At 36.0% G+C, this 20,331-nt stretch overlaps 1 protein-coding gene across 1 annotated transcript in view; it reads left to right on the top strand.

Moving 5' to 3' along the window:
* The window catches only part of GABRA3 (gamma-aminobutyric acid type A receptor subunit alpha3), a 330,737-nt gene that overhangs the window by 72,558 nt on the left and 237,848 nt on the right, over positions 1 to 20,331 (top strand).

Raw genomic sequence — 20,331 nt, 5'->3', positions numbered from 1 at the left:
TTTATATTGTAGGTTTTTGCTCATGCACCATGGTTGTCTGAGCATGCAGCATGCTTGTCTGCTCATACCCCATGGTTTCTGAGCAGGAATCTTCATTGTCTACTGCTTTACAGGGAAATAGTGTTTTTTATGCATCATGTGTATCAGTTTGGTATTTACTCATATTCTATGGCTCTCTACTCTTAGATCACTTCTGCCTTTTTCTGCACATTATCTGTTCCAAAAAGATAGATGTTATCTCACTGGGCTTTCTAATTGTGCATCAGTCAAATGCCCAAATGCCTATGATGTGATGGCTGTTCATACAACGTGGCTGTTTCAGCATATATCATGACTTCACCTGTTTAATCATTGCCATCTTCTCCCAGACTAAAGAAAATAATGATTTTTAATCACCAACCATATCCACTTTGGGAATCATAGTTTCATGTCTACCTGCTCCTGTATCATTCTTTTACTTTATGTCGTGGGATTGTGTAGGTAACCATCATAGTCAAATGCCCAAATACTAGTGGTGGCTGTTTATGCAATGGTCATCTGAGTTGCTTATGGTGTCAGGTCTCTTTTGATATATCTGACATCTACTCATGTACAAAGCTGTTTACCCTCTACCATGGCTCTTGTATAAGGCACAATATCTATCTAAGTAAGCACCACAGCATGGTTTGATTCTCTGAAAGCAAGTTTGTGTGCTATACCTATGTCTCTTAGCTCCTTTGGCATAAATGCTACGTAATAGTGTAAACTGCTTTTGTGTACCTGTGTAAGTCAAGCTCAAACAGTCAAATATCATTAAGGGCTTTCATCAACTTTTGTCTGAACATGTTACATGGTGGGTCCTCTATGCACCTTTGCCACCTGCATTTGAAATAATCATTCATGTACTGAGATGTTTTGATCTTGTATCATATCCATCTGTGAGGTCTCCACTTATGATTATTTTCTACCATGAGATGTCTCTTGGCTCTAAGTGAGCCCTGGCTCATTTTCCACGGTTGTATGAATGTGCTTATGCCATTTAGCTATGATCTTCTGCTCATTCATCATGATTTATGAAAATGCACCATCGTTGTCTACATTGTACTAAAAATGGAATTTACTGTACCATGAATGTCATTTTGTGCACCATAATTTTTTGTTATACAGTGTGTTTGCCTCCTTCTTCGTCCTCAGTATCTACTCCTATATATTGGATGTCAGCTTCTGTTGCAGAACCTGAGTGTGCATCGTGGTCAAATGCTCAGACTCCTGTGGTGGCTGCTCATGCACCACGGATGTTTGAGCATGTGCTACGGTGTCTACTTTTGCTACATTGCCGTCTGCTTCTGGACCAAAGTCATTTGTTCCTGTGCTCTTTGTTTCTAATCTTGTATCACATTCATATGAGGAAGCATGGCACCATCAGTGTATGTGCACAATGCTCACTGCTTGGACTTAAATCCCAGTTCTCCTATTTAATAGTTTGAAATTCTGAGGAAGTCATTTCAACCTTCTGTTTCTGTTTACTAAACTGTAAAATAAATAATAATAATAATAATACCTCATAGAGTTGTTGTGAGGATTCAAAGATGCACACGTAAAATGCTTAGATTAGTGCCTGACACATGTAAATGATAAGTATTTGCTGATATTGTTATATTATTTGTATTATGTCTCTTTATTCTTTATCATGATTTTTAGCTTGCATTCTGAGAATGTCTGGTTGTGCACCTTAGTTACATGCTAAATTACTGGTGGTGGCTGTCCATTCAGCACAGTCATCTGATATTATGACTTGGTTTTTCCTTTTGCACATATACCCTTTACTCCTTTGGCAAAGCCATTCATTGCTGTGCTGTATTTCATTATTCGTCGTGTCTTTCTGAGAAAGAATAGCACAGTAGTTGACTACTATTTCCACCTGTACCTGTATCATAATGATAGCTCACATTTCAACGTATATTGGTGTATATTGTGGTTAAATTCTCAACACCAGTGGTAGATTTTCTTCCATGTGATCATTGGAGTGCATGTCATGGTGTCTCCTACCATTGCCATCTCCTAAACCAAGGTATTCTTTCCCGTATTGTGACTTTTCGATTATACATTGTGATCATCTGTACAATTTCAACTATGTGGCTGTTTTCTTTGCGTCATGTCTGCTTTCTTTTATGTGCAAGTGTTGGCTCATTCTCCATGGTAGACTGAGCATGCATAAGGAATTTCTGCTCATATATTGTGTATAGGGTTGTACCATAGACTTTCGCTCATACACTATGATTGGGTAAAAATGCAGTCATCATTGTCTACTTCTGAACTGATAAAAGAATGGAATCTTCTGTATCATGAATAACAGTTTATTAATTTTGACAGTATCGTGTTTGCCTGTGCTTCTGTCATCCTGAATGTCAGTTCATATTGCCGAATTATCTGAGTGTGCCTGTGGTCAAGTGTTCTGACTATTGTGGTGACTGCTCATACACCATGAATGTCTGGCAATGGACTATATATTTACTTATGCAACAGGAATTATTGTCTCTATCAGCAATATGGCTATTAATTCCTCTGTTATGCATGTGTTTTTAAATTTACCATATCCATTAGCGGTAGCATAGCACCACTGATGTATAAGGGTAGACTGCATTATATACAAATCACTTTCTATCTTTCTGCTTTTCCCTAAAATAATAACATCTACCTCATATGCTTGTATTTATAAGTGCTTAGTACTTGGCATATAATAAGTTCTAAATAATTATAATTTTTAATATATCCTCATCATCATTATTATACTAGAATTTTTTCTTCATTCTCTATCATGGTTGGCAGCCTATGTTCTGAGATTATCTTGGTGTGCGTTATAGTCTAATGGTTAAGCACTGGTGGTGGCTTTACAATGCACAAATGTTGTACAACCATTTGCCTTGATGTCATCTATAGGGCCATTGCCATCTGCTCCTGGACTATTTCATGCCATCTTATTTTGAAAATATTGTACCATGCCCATGTTTCTAATTGCTCCTAAAACATACTTGTATGTGCATCACCATGGTTATATATATGCTCACATACCATGGTTTTCTGCATAAGGCATAATTGTGACTACTGTTGTAATGAGATTGCCATCATTCATGTTATTGAAATAAGTTTATGTATCATACTTATTTCATTTGAATTCCCTTTTTATGGTTTCCTGTCATTGCTGTCAGTTTCTGTATCATATCCTTTAGCTCTGTGTCCTTACTCTCAGCATACGTTTTGTAGTTATCTGATTGTATATTAGAAGTTCAAACACCAGGAATATTTGTTCATACCATATTGCTATTTAAATGTATACTGTGTTGTTTTACTTTTTACTGTTGCCATTTACTTTGCCCCCAAATCTTTGTTCCTGTGTTGTATTTTTTAAATCCCAAATCTTACCCATGTGAACAAGCTCTAAACCATGTCTCTCTGCTCCTATATATTTTTTAAATCATTTACTATGCTTCCCTTCCATGTACCGTATATAAAAATCACAATTTTCTAAGCATGAGCCATTATAGTTTGATTCTGCACTGAGAATGCCATCTTCTGTGTATTGGACTATGTATTAGCTTATGCATGATGGTTTTTAGGTCCAGCACTGAGGTATTCTTCCCCTCCATCACTGTTGTCTCCTTCTATATCATCTCATAACATAGTCAAGAGCTCATTTTGCTATTGTCTTAGGGTATGTTGCGATCATATGGTATTCATGATCTCCTTTGTGCATAACTGCCATCTGCTACATTCCTTCATGTATCATTACTGTCTGCACTTAGGCTGCATAGATCTGTTCTTGAATCATTGCTATCTCCTCTTATATAACTGTGGTCAGCTTATGTTGCAGGGTTTCTGATTATGCATCATAGTCAAATCTTCAGACTCTAGTAGTGCCACTTCATCATGCAACATGGTTGTCTGGGAATGTGCCATGGGATCTCCTTTGCATTAATTCCTTCAGCTCCTGGACCAAAGCCATTTTTAAAAATTCATGTTCTGTGTATCACATAACACAGTATTTGTGATTGCACCCGTACTATGTCCATTTATTTCTGCACCATAGCTACTTCCTCCTGTTTCGTAAGTTTCAATTCATAATGTGAGGTTGTTTGTTATGCATCATGGTCAAATTATAAAACCCTGTTGATGGATATTTATGTGCTATGGCCTTCTTGATCTATGCTAAGGTTTTCTTTTTTATACCATTACCCTCTACTTCTGGAGCAAAGCTACTACTTTCTATGCCTTGGTATGTTTAAGTCATGCAACACATAACTTCAGTAAGAAGAGCATTAGTGACATCTCCTTCTGTCTTAAGTTGTAGAGTTGTGCTTATTTATGTGTATCTATGCCTGAACTATGATTGTCTACTATAGTAATAAGAATGAGTATTATAAGCCCTAGATGGTTAGCTCATATGCCACATTTCCCTGATCTTCTATTACCATTATTTCCTTTTTCATCTCCAAATGTCTACTGTTGCATGTCTTGCAGCATGTGTGGCAGGGTTGTTTGAGTATCCATCATAATGAATTTCTCAAACTTAAGTGATAGCTGTTCATGTACCCTGTGTGCTTGGCATGTATTAGTATAATTTTTGCATGGTTGCATCTGCTCCTGAAGCAAATCCATTGTTTCATAATTTTAAAAATATATGCATTTCTGCCTGAATAATAACCATCCTATAGTTGTGTGCTCCAGCAATATTATGACATGTTTCATGATTGATGACTTCATACTATTGGTGAAAACATCATTCCTTCACTATGGATATCTACTTATTTACCATTGCAAATTTAGTATTCATTCTAAATACTAATGTTCCTGGAATAGTGTTCTTGGAATAGTGATATCTTCTCATGAACAGTGGTTGTCAACTTATGCATTGTGAATATCGGCTCATTTATGGTCAGGGTTATCTGAATATGCAAGGTGACATCTATAGTTGGCTACTGATTATTATTATGGACCACTAAGTTATGCAATTCAGTGATGATGCTCTTAAGAATGTTTATTTGTCCACTTTGATGATCATACATAGAAAATACACCATGATCAGGTGGGCACTCATTGATGGAACGCTGCTGTGCTATAGTTATTCTATTCGATAATATTTGTTTCAATTCCATTCTGTTTTCACTCTATTGCGACCTTGGTCAAGACACTCTATCTCTTTGATTGAAAACTTATCTTTCTGGGTTATATCCTGACTTTCAAATATATTAATATATCATGTACATTTTTCCACATAAAAGATTTCTAAAAATGTAATTTTCACCTGTATAATATTTAGATGTATCAATGACCATTGTTTATTTAACCATTCTTTTAGTAGCACATTTATTTATTTTTAAAAAATTTACTAATATACTGTTATATGGCAGAAAATATCTTGAACATGACTTTTTTGAATCTTTGGGTTTTTTATGTCCAGTAGATTCCTAGAAGTGCGGTTACTGAGTCAGAGCATGGATTCTTTTACAGGCTTTTTATTCATGCTTCCAGATTGTTTACAAGGAAGGAAGCATAGATTTACGCTCACATTAGCAGATATATGGAATTCTTGTCTCGTCCTATCTTCAACAGAATTGTTTCGCATTTTTTTAAAAAGCTTTGTTCATTTGATAGGTGGAGTGGTGCCTATTGCTTAATTGCATTTCTTCAATCAATCTTAAGACTAAGTTTTAAGGATATATATCAATGTAATCAACAATCTGAAATTTTTATTCTTCAACTGTGCATAGGACTTATTTTTCTGTGTTTTAGTTTAAAATATGAAACATTATATATAATATATATAATAAATATCATACAAAGATGCATGCTATTTTAGAATACTTAAGAAGTGAACACCTGTACAACCACTATCTAAGTCAACAGCTGTACATTGTGGGTACTCCAGAAACCTGTCATGAACTTATTTCTAATTTCTAATTTCAACCTTTTCTTTTCCACTTTACTTCCATATCCTTAATCGTACTTTTAAAAATGACTTTATTGTATGTATAACAAAATACGTTTAGTTTTGCTGTTTTTGAACTTTATATGAATGGAATAATGAGTTTTCTTTGTGGCTTCTGCTTGTTAATTTAACATTAGGTTTGTGAGATGTGTACAGATTGTTGCATGTAACTGTAGTTCATTCTGTTTCATTGTTGTATGGTATTCCTTTGTATGAATACAGCACAATGTATTCATTCTATTGTAAGATAGACCTTCAGGTTGTTTCCAGTTCTGTTTTTACAGAGCAGTGTTTCTATGAACATGCTTTAACAATTATCCTGGTGCATTGATACATATTTCTTTAACATATATGTCTAACAGTAGAAGTAGTACATCATGTGTATGTGTATCATCAAATTTATAGTCTAATGCCAAACTTTTCTCCAAAGAGTTTGTACCATTTTATACTCCTACCTGAAGTGTAAAAGATTCCTTGTGCTTCATTATTCTTGTCAAACTTTGTATTATGAAACTTTAAATTTCTTTTGTCAATCAATGAGTGTGTGGTGAGAGCTTATTTTCTAATTTCTAATTTCTAAATTTCTAATTTTCATTATAATGATTATTAATGAGGCAAACACTTTTTCTTACGGTTAATGACAATTTGACCTTCGTGTTTTGTGAAGTGTCTTTTTAAGTCTTTTGTCCATTTTTCGATTGGATTTTCTCTCTTTTCTTATGGTGTTGTAGGAATTCTTTGGATAGTGTTTCTTTATCAGATATACGTCTAACATTATGTACCATGTGACAAACATTTACCAATGTACTTGTTATTTACTCATTTTCTTGTATCTTTTAATGAACAGAGATCTGAATTTTAATGTAGTCTGTTTTAAGAGTTGCTTCCTTTATAGGTTATCACTTTGTGTAAGTTTAAGAAATATTCTCTTACTCTATGAAGAAGTTCATTTCTATTGTACAGGCTTTATCATTTTGCCTTTTATATTTAGATCTTCAACCCATCTATAACACATTTTTGTATGCTATGGGAAAGGTTACAATTTAATTTTGTATAAATTTTGAAAATAGCAAATTGTCCTACAACCATTTATTGAAAGCCTGTATTTGCCAGAAAGTCTTTGGTGCTACTTTAGTCACAAATCAATTGTCTTATAAACGTATATCTGTTGCTGAACTCTCTATTCAATGCCATTTGTTTGTGTCTTCTGGCACCAATACCCTCTGTGCTAATTAATTTTTTAAAAATAGTCTTTTTTCTATTTCTCTGAAAAATGTCATTGGTATTTTGGTAGGGTTTTAATTAAATCTGTAGATCACTTTGGGTAGTATGGAGATTGAAAAATATTCATTCTTTCCATTTATGGACATGAGATATCTTTCCATTTATTTGTGTTTTCTTCAGTATCTTTCATCAGTGTTTTATAGTTTTCAGTATACAGGTCTTTTACCTCCTTGGCTAAATTTACAACCAATGTATTATTTTTGTTGCTGTTATAAATGGGATTGTTTTCTTGATTTTTCTTTTAGATAGTTTGTTCATGGTATGTAGAAAGGCTCCTGATTTCTCTAAGGGTAGTTTGTATCCTTCAACTTTACTGAGTTTGTTCATCAGCTTGGATAGGCTTTTTTTTTTGTAGTGGAGTCTGTAGGGTTTCCACATATAAAAATCATGTCATCAGTAACTAGAGAGAAATTCACCTCTTACTTTCCATTGAGAATGCTTTTTAATTCTTTCTCTGCTTAATTACTCTGGCTAGAAATTATTTTTATTATTATTATTATTATTATTATTATTATTATACTTTAAGTTCTAGGGTACATGTGCATAGCGTGCAGGTTTGTTACATATGTATACTTGTGCCATGTTGGTGTGCTGCACCCATCAACTCATCAGCACCCATCAACTCGTCATTACATCAGGTATAACTCCCAATGCAATCCCTCCCCCCTCCCCCCTCCCTCCTCCCCATGATAGGCCCCGGTGTGTGATGTTCCCCTTCCCGAGTCCAAGTGATCTCATTGTTCAATTCCCACCTATGAGTGAGAACATGTGGTGTTTGGTTTTCTGTTCTTGCGATAGTTTGCTGAGAATGATGTTTCCAGCTGCATCCATGTCGCTACAAAGGACTGAAACTCATCCTTTTTTATGGCTGCATAGTATTCCATGGTGTATATGCGCCACATTTTCTTTCTTTTTTTTTTTTTAGACTTACTTCCTCTTTTATTATTTTTTATTTTGATTTAATTTTTTTATCATTTTTTTTTAAAATTATACTTTAAGTTCTTTTGTTACATATGTATACTTGTGCCATGTTGGTGTGCTGCACCCATCAACTCGTCAGCACCCATCAATTCATCATTTATATCAGGTATAACTCCCAATGCAATCCCTCCCCCCTCCCCCCTCCCCGTGATAGGCCCCGATGTGTGATGTTCCCCTTCCCGAGTCCAAGTGATCTCATTGTTCAGTTCCCACCTATGAGTGAGAACATGCGGTGTTTGGTTTTCTGTTCTTGCGATAGTTTGCTGAGAATGATGTTTCCAGCTGCATCCATGTCCCTACAAAGGACACAGGCTCATCCTTTTTTATGGCTGCATAGTATTCCATGGTGTATATGTGCCACATTTTCTTAATCCAGTCTGTCACTGATGGACATTTGGGTTGATTCCAAATCTTTGCTATTGTGAATAGTGCTGCAATAAACATACATGTGCATGAGTCTTTATAGCAGCATGATTATAATCCTTTGGGTATATACCCAGTAATGGGATGACTGGGTCATATGGTACTTCTAGTTCTAGATCCTTGACTCAGCTGAAAAGAAGTGGCAAGGGTGGGCATCCATGTCTTGTTTCTGATATTAGAAGAAAAACTTTTAACTTTTTGCTGTTGAGAATGATGTTAGTTGCAGGTTTGGCATGTATGGCCTTTATCGAGGGTTTTTTTTTTTTGTAATCATGAGAGTGTTGAATTTTGTCAAATCTTTTTTCTAAATTGATTGAGATGATCATATGGATTTTACCCTTCGCTTTGTTAATATGGAGTATCATAAATTTTTGATTTGCATGTGTTAAACCATCTTTGCATTCTAGATATCAATCCCAGTTGATCATGGTAAATGATTCTTTTAATGTGTTGTTGAATTTGCTTTGCTAATGTTTTGTTGAATGGTTTTGAATCTATATTTATCAGGGATATTGGCCTGTAATTTTCTTTGTATGTGTGTGTGTCCTTGTCTAGCTTTGGTATTAAGGTATTGAAAAAAATCCTTAAATTTGTATGATACTACAAAAGATCCAGAATAGCCAAAATAATCTTGAGCAAAAAGAACAAATGTGAAGGCATCACACTCCTTGATTTCAAAGTCTATTATAAAGCAATTGTAATCAAAACAATATGGTACTGGCATAAAAAGAGACGCATCAACCAATGGAACAGGATAGGAAGCCCAGAAATAAGCCCATATATTTTTGGTCCTTTGATTTTTGACAAGGTGCCAAGAACATGCAGTGGGGAAAGGATAGTCTCTTTAATAAAGAGAGTTGGGAAAACTGAATATCCACATGCCAAAGTATGAAATTGGACCGTCATCTCACATCATATTAAAAAATCAGCCCCAATAGATTAGAGACTTAAACATGAGACCTAGAACTATAAAACAACTAGAAGAAAACATGAGAAAAGGCTCTATGACATTGGTCTGGGCAATAATTTTTTGTCTATGACCCCAAAAGCACGGGCAACAAAAGCAAAAATAGACAAGATGCCATCAAATTAAAAAGCTTCTGCACAGCAAAGGAAACACACAGTAAAGAGACAATCCCCTTTTAGTAGAATTATTTATAATCCTTTGGGTATATACCCAGTAATGGGATTGCTGTGTCAAATGATATTTCTAGTTCTGGATCCTTCAGGAATCGTCACACTGTCTTCCACAATGGTTGAACTAATTTACACTTCCACAAACAGTGTAAAAGCATTCCTATTTCATCTCCAGCGTCTCCAGCATCTGTTGTTTCCTGACTTTTTAATGATCGTCATTCTAACTGGTGTGAGATGGTGTCTCACTGTGGTTTTGATTTGCAATCCTCTAATAACCAATGATGGTTAGCTTTTTCATATATGTTTGTTGGCTGCATAAACGTTTTCTTTTGAGAAGTGTCTGTTAATATCCTTTGCCCACTTTTTGATGGGGTTGTAAATCTGTTTAAGTTCTTTGTAGATTCTGGATATTAGCCCTTTGTCAGATGGATAGATTGCACATGTATATTTATTGCAGCACTGTTCACAATAGCAAAGACTTGGAACCAACCCAAATGCCCATCAATGATAGACTGGATAAAGAAAATGTGGCACATATACACCATGGAATACTATGCAGCCATTAAAAATGGTAAGTTCATGTCCTTTGCAGGGACATGGAAGATGCTGGAAACTATCATTCTCAGCAAACTAACACAAGAACAGAAAACCAAACACTGCATATTCTCACTCATAAGTGGAGCTGAACAATGAGAACACATGGACACAGGGAGGGGAACATCACACACCAGGGCCTGTTGGTGGGTGGGGGCTAGGGGAGGGATAGCATTAGGAGAAATGCCTAATGTAGATGACAGTTTGATGGGTGCAGGCAACCACCATGGTACCTATGTAACAACCTGCATGTTCTGCACATGTACCTCAGAACTTTAAGTATATATAATAAAAAGAAACAAGTGACAATATGACTAAATAAATGCTTAAATATATTTAAAAGAGACAACCCCCTGAATGAGAGAAAATATTTACAAACCATGCATCTGATAAGAGGTTACTATCCAAAATACATAAGGAACTCAAACAACTCAATAGCAAGAAAACAAATAACTGGATCAAAAAGTGGACAAAGAACTTGAACAGACATTTCTCAAAAGAACATATACAAATGGCAAACAAGTACATGAAAAAAATGCTCAGCATCACTACTCTTCAGGGAAATGCAAATTAAAAGCACAATCAGTATCTTAGCTGATTTTGTGTTTCTATAAAGGAATACCTGAGGCTGGGTAATTCGTAAAGAAAAGAAGTTTATTTAGCTCACAGTTCTGTAGGCCGTGCAAGAAGCACGGTGTCAGCATCCACTCGCTGCTGGTCAGGGACTTTTGTTGTGCCGAAATGTGACAGAGAAAGTCAAAGGGGAAGCCAGCATGTGCAAAAGGGGATCAAATCTGAGTGGTGTTACCTAGCTTTATAACAATTCACTCTCTTGGGAACTAATCTATTTCCCCAAGAACCAATCCAGACTTGAGAGATAAAGAATTCATTCACTACTGCTGGACAGCACTAAGTCATTAATGAGGGATCTGCCCCCATGACCCAAACATCTTTCACTAGACCCCACCTCCCAACACTGCCACACTGGGCATCAAATTTCAATATAAGCTGGTGGGGCTAGACAAACCATATTCACGTCATAGCAATGATATATCACCTCACACCTGTAAGACAGGCTTTTATAAAAAAGATGAAAGATAAGTGCTGGCAATGATACAGAGAAAAGGGAACTCTTGTACATTGTTGGTGGGAATGTAAATTACTAGAGCCATTATCAAAAACGATACAGAAGTTCCTCAAAAAACTGAGAATAGAACTACCGTATGATCCAGTAACCTCATTTGTGGGTATATACCCCAAAAGAAGGAGATCAGTATATTGAAGAGATATCTGCACTCCCATGTTTGTTGCAGCACTGTTCACAATAGCCAGGATTTTGTAGCAAACTAAGTGTCCATCAAGAGATTAATAGATAAAGAAAATGTGGTATATATACACAATGGAATACTATTCGGCCTTAATGAAGAAGGAAATCTTGCCATTTGTGACAATATAGATGAACCTGAAGGATATTGTGCTAAGTGAAATAAGCCAGGAACAGAAAGACCAATAGCACATTCTCTTTTATGTGAAATCTGGAAAAGTTGAACTCATAGAAGCAGAGAGTAGATGATACTTACCAGAGATTGGGTGGGGTAGAGAGAAAGGAATGGAAAGTTGTTGATCAAAGCGTACAATGTTTCAAATAGACAGGAGGAATAGGTTTTGAGATCTATCACATAGCAGGGCAACTGTAGTCAGTAATAATGTATTCTATATTTCAAAATGAGGGAGTAAATTTCAAATGTCTTACCATAAAAAGATGATAGGTAAGCAAAGTGATCAATACATTAATCATCTTGATTTAATCATTCCACATGTATACATATATCAAAACATCACATTTAAATACAAAAATTAGCCAGGCGTGGTGGTGGGCGCCTGTAATCCCAGCTACTCAGGAGGCTGAAGCACGAGACTCGCTTGAACCCAGGAGGCAGAGGTTGCAGTGAGCCTAGATCGTGGCACTGCACTCCAGCCTGGGTGACAGAGCAAGACTCCATCTCAAAAATAAAAAAAATCACATTGTACCCCATAAATGTATACAATAATGATTTGTCAATTAAAAATAATATCAGTCCCGATATTTGGTAAAGTCCTTTTGCCTTATTCCTCAAAACTTCAAGAGGCTATTATTTGCTTTGCATTTCCATATAAATTTTAGAATTCACTTGTCAAGTTTTATCGCCCCATCAAAAAATAAGCCCAAAGAAAAGGAAGATGATAGTAAATATCTATTATGTTATTTTCTATTTCAAAAATTTATGGTCATATTTTAATTATCTTTCTTTTGGGGCTTATTTTAATCTTATTCTTTCTGATTGAACTAGGTGCTTAGCTCATGACATTTTATTTTTTATCTTTTTAATATATGTATTTAAGGCTACATGGCTTTTCTTAAGTACCATGTAAGCTGTATGCCATAATTTTGATAGTAATTTTGTTACTGTACAGTTAAGAATATGTTCTAATGTGTCTTTTGATTTTATTTCAACATGAGTTATTTAGAAGTGTGTTTCTTAATTTTCAACCACTTATCAATGTTATCATTATCATGTAATTACTAATTTCTACCTTAATTGCATGTGATAGGATAATATATCCTGTATTATTTTAATCATTGAAATTTGTTGTGATTTTCTTTATAGTCTTGTACATTTTTGTAAATATACCTAGTGAGGTTTTTTAAATGTGTATTTTCTTTCTTTTTTTTTTTTTTTTTTTTTTTTTTTTTTTTTTTGAGACGGAGTCTTGCTCTGCCGCCCAGGCTGGAGTGCAGTGGCCGGGTCTCAGCTCACTGCAAGCTCCGCCTCCCGGGTTTACGCCATTCTCCTGCCTCAGCCTCCCAAGCAGCCGGACTACAGGCGCCCGCCACGTCGCCCGGCTAGTTTTTTTTGTATTTTTTAGTAGAGACGGGGTTTCACCATGTTAGCCAGGATGGTCTCGATCTCCTGACCTCGTGATCCGCCCGTCTCGGCCTCCCAAAGTGCTGGGATTACAGGCTTGAGCCACCGCGCCCGGCCTTTAAATGTGTATTTTCTTTTGCCATCGATGGGTATGGTATTCTCCATATTTCCATGAGGTCAGGTTTGTTATTCGATCTCGTTCAACTCTTCTATATCTGTCCTAACTTCTCTAATCTCTCTAATATGTTAATTTCTGAAAGAGATATGTTATGATGAGAGACATTTATGTTTTTTGTAGTTTTGTTAATTTTTGCTTTATATATTTTGAATCTTCATTATTAGGTGTATAGAAATTTATTATATCTCCCTGGTAAGTTGAACCTTTTTTCTCATTATTTCTAGTAAAACCTTTCACATAAAAGTCTTATTTCTTGTTATTATAGATGATTTTTTGGTTAATAATTACACAGCATATATACTGTCAACTTTTCTGTTTTCTGTTTTAGATATGACTCATAAACAATATGTGGTTAATTTAGTTTTAATAACTTTTAATCTTATCTGATACCTTTTTTATTTGCACTGGAGCCTTTAGTTCCTTTACATGTAAAACACCGTGGAGGCCGGGCGTGGTGGCTCACGCCTGTAATCCCAGCACTTTGGGAGGCGGAGGCAGGCGGATCACTAGGTCAGGAGATGGAGATCAACCTGGCTAACACGGTGAAACCCCGTCTCTACTAAAAAATACAAAAACTAGCCGGGCGAGGTGGCGTGCGCCCGTAGTCCCAGCTACTCGGGAGGCTGAGGCAGGAGAATGACGTGAACCTGGGAGGTGGAGCTTGCAGTGAGCCAAGATGGCGCCACTGCGCCTCCAGCCTGGGCGGCCGAGCGAGACTCCGGCTCAAAAAAAAAAAAAAAGCATCGCTGATATATCTGGACTTGAAACTATCATCTTCTTTTAATGCTTTCTATTTAGCTTGCCCATTTTATGTTCATTTTCCTTTCTGTGTTTTTGTGTGTTTTTTTTTCATTTATTTATTTCATATTGGATTATAGCTTTAAAATCATTTTTTCTCCTCTTCTAATATAGAAGACTTACAATCTATTTTTATTTAGATTTAGTGGGTGTTTTAGTAATACACACACTTTACTTTCTAAAGTTTTGTATCTGTAAGTTGTATTTGATTCTTTAATAAAATCATCTAGTTTATTGTTTAAATGTCCTGTTCTCTGCAGATATTTTAAACTTCTTTTGGTAGAGGTCCTAAACCTTTTATGTAATATGCACCTGATAAATTCAATATCTGAAGTATGGGGATTTGCTTTCTGCTCTAGCTGTTTCTGTTGTTTCTCTCTCATTGTGCCTAGATTCCTTGTTTTAGTGATCTTTCTCTGTATACTGACCAATGTCTCTGAAAAATTATTTATGGGGGTTTCCCAAAGCCTATTACAAAAATGTCATTTTCTAGTGATCGATTTATGTTTGCTTCTGCAGGTCACCTGAGGCACCATTTGCAGGTACTTTAAATTAAATTCATGACTTGAGATTTATTGGATCAAACATTAATGTGGATTTGAGTTGCAAACTTAGGAGAGTAAGAGAGGCCTGCTTGTGGTTTAAATGCTTTTGCAGGGGGATCATTCTGTCTGTTTTGTTTGCCTTAATTTCTCTATGCCCTGTTCAAACTAAAGCAACTCTCTTGCAGTCTCCTGGGGTTTGAAGAAGATATATAGGCTTGCTTCTGATTCATCGATAATCTGAAATTGTAGCATGTGTTTGTGTGTATGTGTGTGCATGTGTGTGGTCAGACTCCACACCACTTGAAAATTCTAGGCTTTCATTTATTCACTGCTTGCTCTATGAGGCTGTCAAAACTACAACATGGTTTGGTAGCTCTGTATTTATTTTCTCTTTTCCTTGGATTGCTGTTTTTATTTTTTTATTTTTTAATTTCCTGAGGTTGTTTTTCTTTCTGTCTTATTTAATCATAAAGACATTGAGTAATGGCAATTTATTATTTATCTATCTATACAGTTTTGGGTTTATTCTCCCCAAATAAAGTTTTGCTTTATAGTTTTGCTGCCTTAATTATTCTTGAGATGGTGTTATTTAGAGAACAAATTTCAATTTCTGTTTATTCAGTTGTGTTAATTATGATGTTTGAATCTGTCTTCATGTTTGTCAGCTTAATCATTGCAAACTGAGTGCTGTGTTAATTTACATCAACAACCCAATTTCTTTCATTTATCTTTTATTTATAAGTTTTTATTTTATTTAGTTGGCAGTATTATTATTGAAAGCAGAAGGTTTTATGAGTTATTGCTAATAGTGGGGATGGGTAAAGAATAGCAACTATACTTATATATACCTCACAGAAGAGTACAGTACAAAATATATCATGGAATGACCACATACATTTTTTGCTAGTTCAGCACCTAGATTTCTAATTACGGTGTTTATGTGACATTGGTTTGTCTTTTCCTAACAGTCTTCGGGTATTTTTAGAAGATGAAACATGTGTTGTATAGTACAAGAATGTTTATCTGAATCCATTCTCAATAGCAATGTATATAATCAAATTCCCTTTTAGACATTGGATTTTGGCCTTTTTTCCATTGTTATTGACAATCAAACTTCCTTCCACCCACTGTTTTCTGTTATTCTGTCTCTTTTAATGAGAATTTTAGAGGTGATATATTTTCAGTTGTGTTAAATCTGAGGCAAGAGCCCCAAATTAGAGGTATCCATATAGAAATCCACAAAAATATTGAATAGAAATAGAACTGCAGTGTAATTAGATTGGTAACATTAAATTCAATAAGGAAGAAGGCAGAATGTAGATGATTAAAAAATAAACGGAAGACAATTAAGCTGTAGTAAACAAATATAAATTACTAGTTCAAGAAACTTGATTGATAAAGGAAAGAAGATAACAGCTAGAAAGAAACATATTGGTAGATTTCTCTTACAGTGGAAGCAACTTTGTTATGTTTATAGTCTAAGAGAAAGGAGTCATTAGAGAACAAGACATTTAAGATACAGTCAAGAAAGAGAGTTGATGGAAAGGAAAAAAGTTGATGAGGTCAGGAGCTTAGGTTGAGAGATTATCCTAAGATAGGGAAGGTTCACCTCATTTTCTGAAACAAAAAGAAAAAGTAAGGATAAATATAAAAGTGAGTTAATTTTGTAGGTTGAGACAAGCTGATGCCTTAAACTGGGTTTCACACAGGCAGGCTCTGAGATTAGGATTCACATGAAGGTAGCTTCTTGGGAAGTGTTTCCAGAAAAAAAATAAATAAAACAGTTTTGGGAAGTGGGGAAAGGAAGTGAGGGTGGCCAAGCAAGGGTAATGTATCAAGCAAAGTACCATGGAAACTATGTGGATCACACCTCAGTGTTGTCCCTATCAGAGAGCTGTATTATTTGTACTTCTGTATGTCAGTCTTGGTTTAGGGCTGCCCTAGTTTGGAAACTCAAATTCTCAGGCAATTCTGATTGTCAATGTGCACAGGCAAAAGTTAGTTTCAGCAACCTAAGGACAGCTCTAATCCTCAGACAAAGAAATGCAGATGCTGCCTTTTGGGAGGGAAGGCTCATTGGAGTCAGGGTGTATGAAACTGGTGAAGAGATCCAAGGAGATATGAATGCGGCACTAATAATTAGCTAGTGTCTAATATGGGTGGTTTATCTCTTCTGATCATCTTGACTTTTTACTGAAAGGATATACTAGTTTCCTTAAATAGGCAACTTGAGAAGAATGACAAAGGTTTAAAAGATTTGAGAGGAATAGAGAAGAGGACTGGTTTATGACAAATTGAAGGATTATTGAAGAATGCTGGTATTGGAAATAATGGATTTATTGTGGGATTTTCTTCAGCTGCTTTCATCAGTCTACGAGAAAACAGATTCTTTGCGGATTGATCCCAAGTAGGGTTTCTAGGCAAATACAGTGGAAGGTCATATAAACAAGGTGCTGAAAGAGTAGTCCAAGTAAATTACTTTGGATCCAGCCTTGAAATGAAAGGAAGTAACACTAGGCAAGCCCAAGAGCCTGGGTAGCAATGAAAGGATCAAAAGACTAGAACACTAATTTCAAAGAGCAAGTGGAGTAGGAGTAAAAGTTTATAAACTAGAAGAATAACAGAATAAGGTCAAACATCAAATACCATAGTTTAATATTTGTGATATAGGAGCAATTATGCATAAGATACAGGGTGTGATTGAATGGAAGAGAAAATCATAGAGATTGTGCAGATCAAATAACTATGATAGATATATTATCTACACAAACAGTGAAATACTGAAAATGATGGAGGGACATGAAATGCATAAACTTTGGTTATTGTAGCCTTGTAGTATAGTTTGAAGTGGAGTAGTGTGATGCCTCCAACTTTGTTCCTTTTGCTTAGGATTAACTATTCGGGCTCTTTTTTGGTTCCATATTAATTTTAAAATAGTTTTTTTCTAATTATGTGAAGAATATCAGTGATAGTTTAATGGGAATATAAATTACTTGGGGCAGTATGGCCATTTTTATGGTATTGATTCTTCCTATCCATGAACGTGGTACTGACACAAGAACAGACACATAGACCAATGGAACAGAAAAGAGAACTCAGGAAAAAGACCACACACCTACAATAATCTGATCTTTGACAAACTTGACAAAAACAAGAAATGGGGAAAGGATTTCCTATTTAATAAACAGTGCTGGGAGAACTGGCTAGCCATATGCAGAAAACTGAAACTGGACCCCTTCCTTACACCTTATGCAAAAATTAACTCAGGATGGATTAAAGACTTAAATGTAAAACCAAAAATTATAAAATGAAGAAAATCCTAGAAGAAAATCTAGGTAATACCATTCAGGATATAGGCACAGGCAAATATTTCATGACAAAAACATCAAAAGCAATTGCAACAAAAGCAAAAATTGGGCCGAGCGCAGTGGCTCACGCCTGTAATCCCAACACTTTGGGAGACCAAGATGGACGGATCATGAGGTCAAGAGATCGAGACCATCCTGGCTAACACAGTGAAACTTGTCTCTACTAAAAATACAAAAAATTAGCCAGGCGTGTTGGCACGTGCCTGTAGTCCCAGCTACTCATGAGGCTGAGGCAGGAGAACACGTGAACCCGGGAGGCAGAGCTTGCAGTGAGTGGAGATCATACCACTGCACTCCAGCCTGGGTGACAGAGCAAGACTCCATCTCAAAGAAAAAAAAAAATTGACAAATGATATCTAATTAAACTAAAGAGCTTCTCCACAACAAAAGAAACTATCATCAGAGTGAACAGACAACCTACAGAATGGGAGAAAATGTTTGCAATCTATCCATCTGACAAAGGTTTACTATATAGACTCTACAAAGAATCTAAACAAATTTACAAGCAAAAAATCCCGTTTAAAAAGTGGGCAAAGGACATGAGCAGACACTTCTCACAATATATTCATGTGGCCAACAAACATATGAAAAAATGCTCAGCATAACTGATCATTAGAGAAATGCAAATGTCCATCAGTGATAGACTGGATTAAGAAAATGTGGCACATATATACCATGGAATATTATGCAGCCATAAAAAAGGATGAGTTCATGTCCTTTGTAGTGACATGGATGAAGCTGGAAACCAACATTCTTAGCAAACTATCCCAAGGACAGAAAACCAAATACCGCATGTTCTCACTCATAGGTGAGAGTTGAACAATGAGAATACTTGGACACACGGCAGGGAACGTCACACACTGGAGTCTGTTGTGGGGTGGGGGATGGGGGAGGATAGCATTAGGAGAAATACCTAATGTAAATGACGAGTTAATGGGTGCAGCAGACCAACACGACACATGTTTACATATGTAACAAACCTGCATGTTTTGCACAGGTGCCCTAGAACTTAAAGCATAATACTAATAAAAAAAGAGAAATGCAAATAAAAACTACTTTGAGATACCATCTTATGCCAGTCAGAATGGCGATTACTAAAATGTCAAGAAGCAATAGATGCTGGTGAAGTTGCAGAGGAAAAGGAATACTTTTACACTGCTGATGGGAATGTAATTAGTTCAACCATTGTGGAGGACAGTGTGGCAATTCCTCAAAGATCTAGAAGCAGAAATACCATTTGACCCAGCAATCCCACTTCTGGGTATATACCTAAAGGAATATAAATCACTTTGTTATAAAGATACATGCACGTTTATGTTCATTGCACACATTGGGAGGAACAACATACACTGAGGCCTGTCCACAGTGGGTGGGGGGAAGAAGAGCATCAAGAAGAATACCTAATGAATTCTAGGCTTAATACTTAGGTGATGGGTTGATCTGTGCGGCAAACTATCATGGCACATGTTTACCTATGTAACACACCTGCACATCCTGCACATGTACCCTGGAATTTAAAAGTTGAAGAAAAAAAATAGTATACAGAAAAGCAACAAAAAGATAAAAGTATGAACTGAGCATAGTTTCCAAATCAATGTGGGGAGGCTACAAGGAGGCAGATATAAGATTGAAAGGCAGAGAGTGATACAGATAGGAGGCATGAACCTCAAGTAAGAAGGACTGTGGTGCACTTGCATAGACGAGGCATGATTTCAATGTGGCATTGAAAAAATGAGATACTTCTCATCTTGTCTCTCAGTTGCATAATATATGGGAGTATGCACAGGCCACACTTCAGAGGAAAGTTAGTGAAGTAGTGTCTTCAATATAAAGCCCAATTTATTTAAGGCAAAGAGAATGGAAGAGTTTTCCTTTCGGCAACAAAAGCCAAAATTGACAAATGGGATCTAATTAAACTAAAGAGTTTCTGCACAGCAAAAGAAACTACCATCAGAGTGAGCAGGCAACCTACAGAATGGGAGAAAAGTTTTGCAATCTACTCATCTGACAAAGGGCTAATATCCAGAACCTATAAAGAACTCAATCAAATTTACAAGAAAAAAACAAACAAATCCATCAAAAAGTGGGCCAAGGATATGAACAGACACTTCTCAAAAGAAGACATTCATACAGCCAACAGACACATAACAAA

Source organism: Trachypithecus francoisi, unplaced genomic scaffold (genome assembly GCF_009764315.1).
Source record: "Trachypithecus francoisi isolate TF-2019V2 unplaced genomic scaffold, Tfra_2.0 Lachesis_group6, whole genome shotgun sequence".
In the NCBI taxonomy this organism is placed as follows: Eukaryota; Metazoa; Chordata; class Mammalia; order Primates; family Cercopithecidae; genus Trachypithecus; species Trachypithecus francoisi.
The sequence above is the reverse complement of the archived record's forward strand: the minus strand, read 5'-3'. Positions and strand labels throughout refer to the sequence as shown.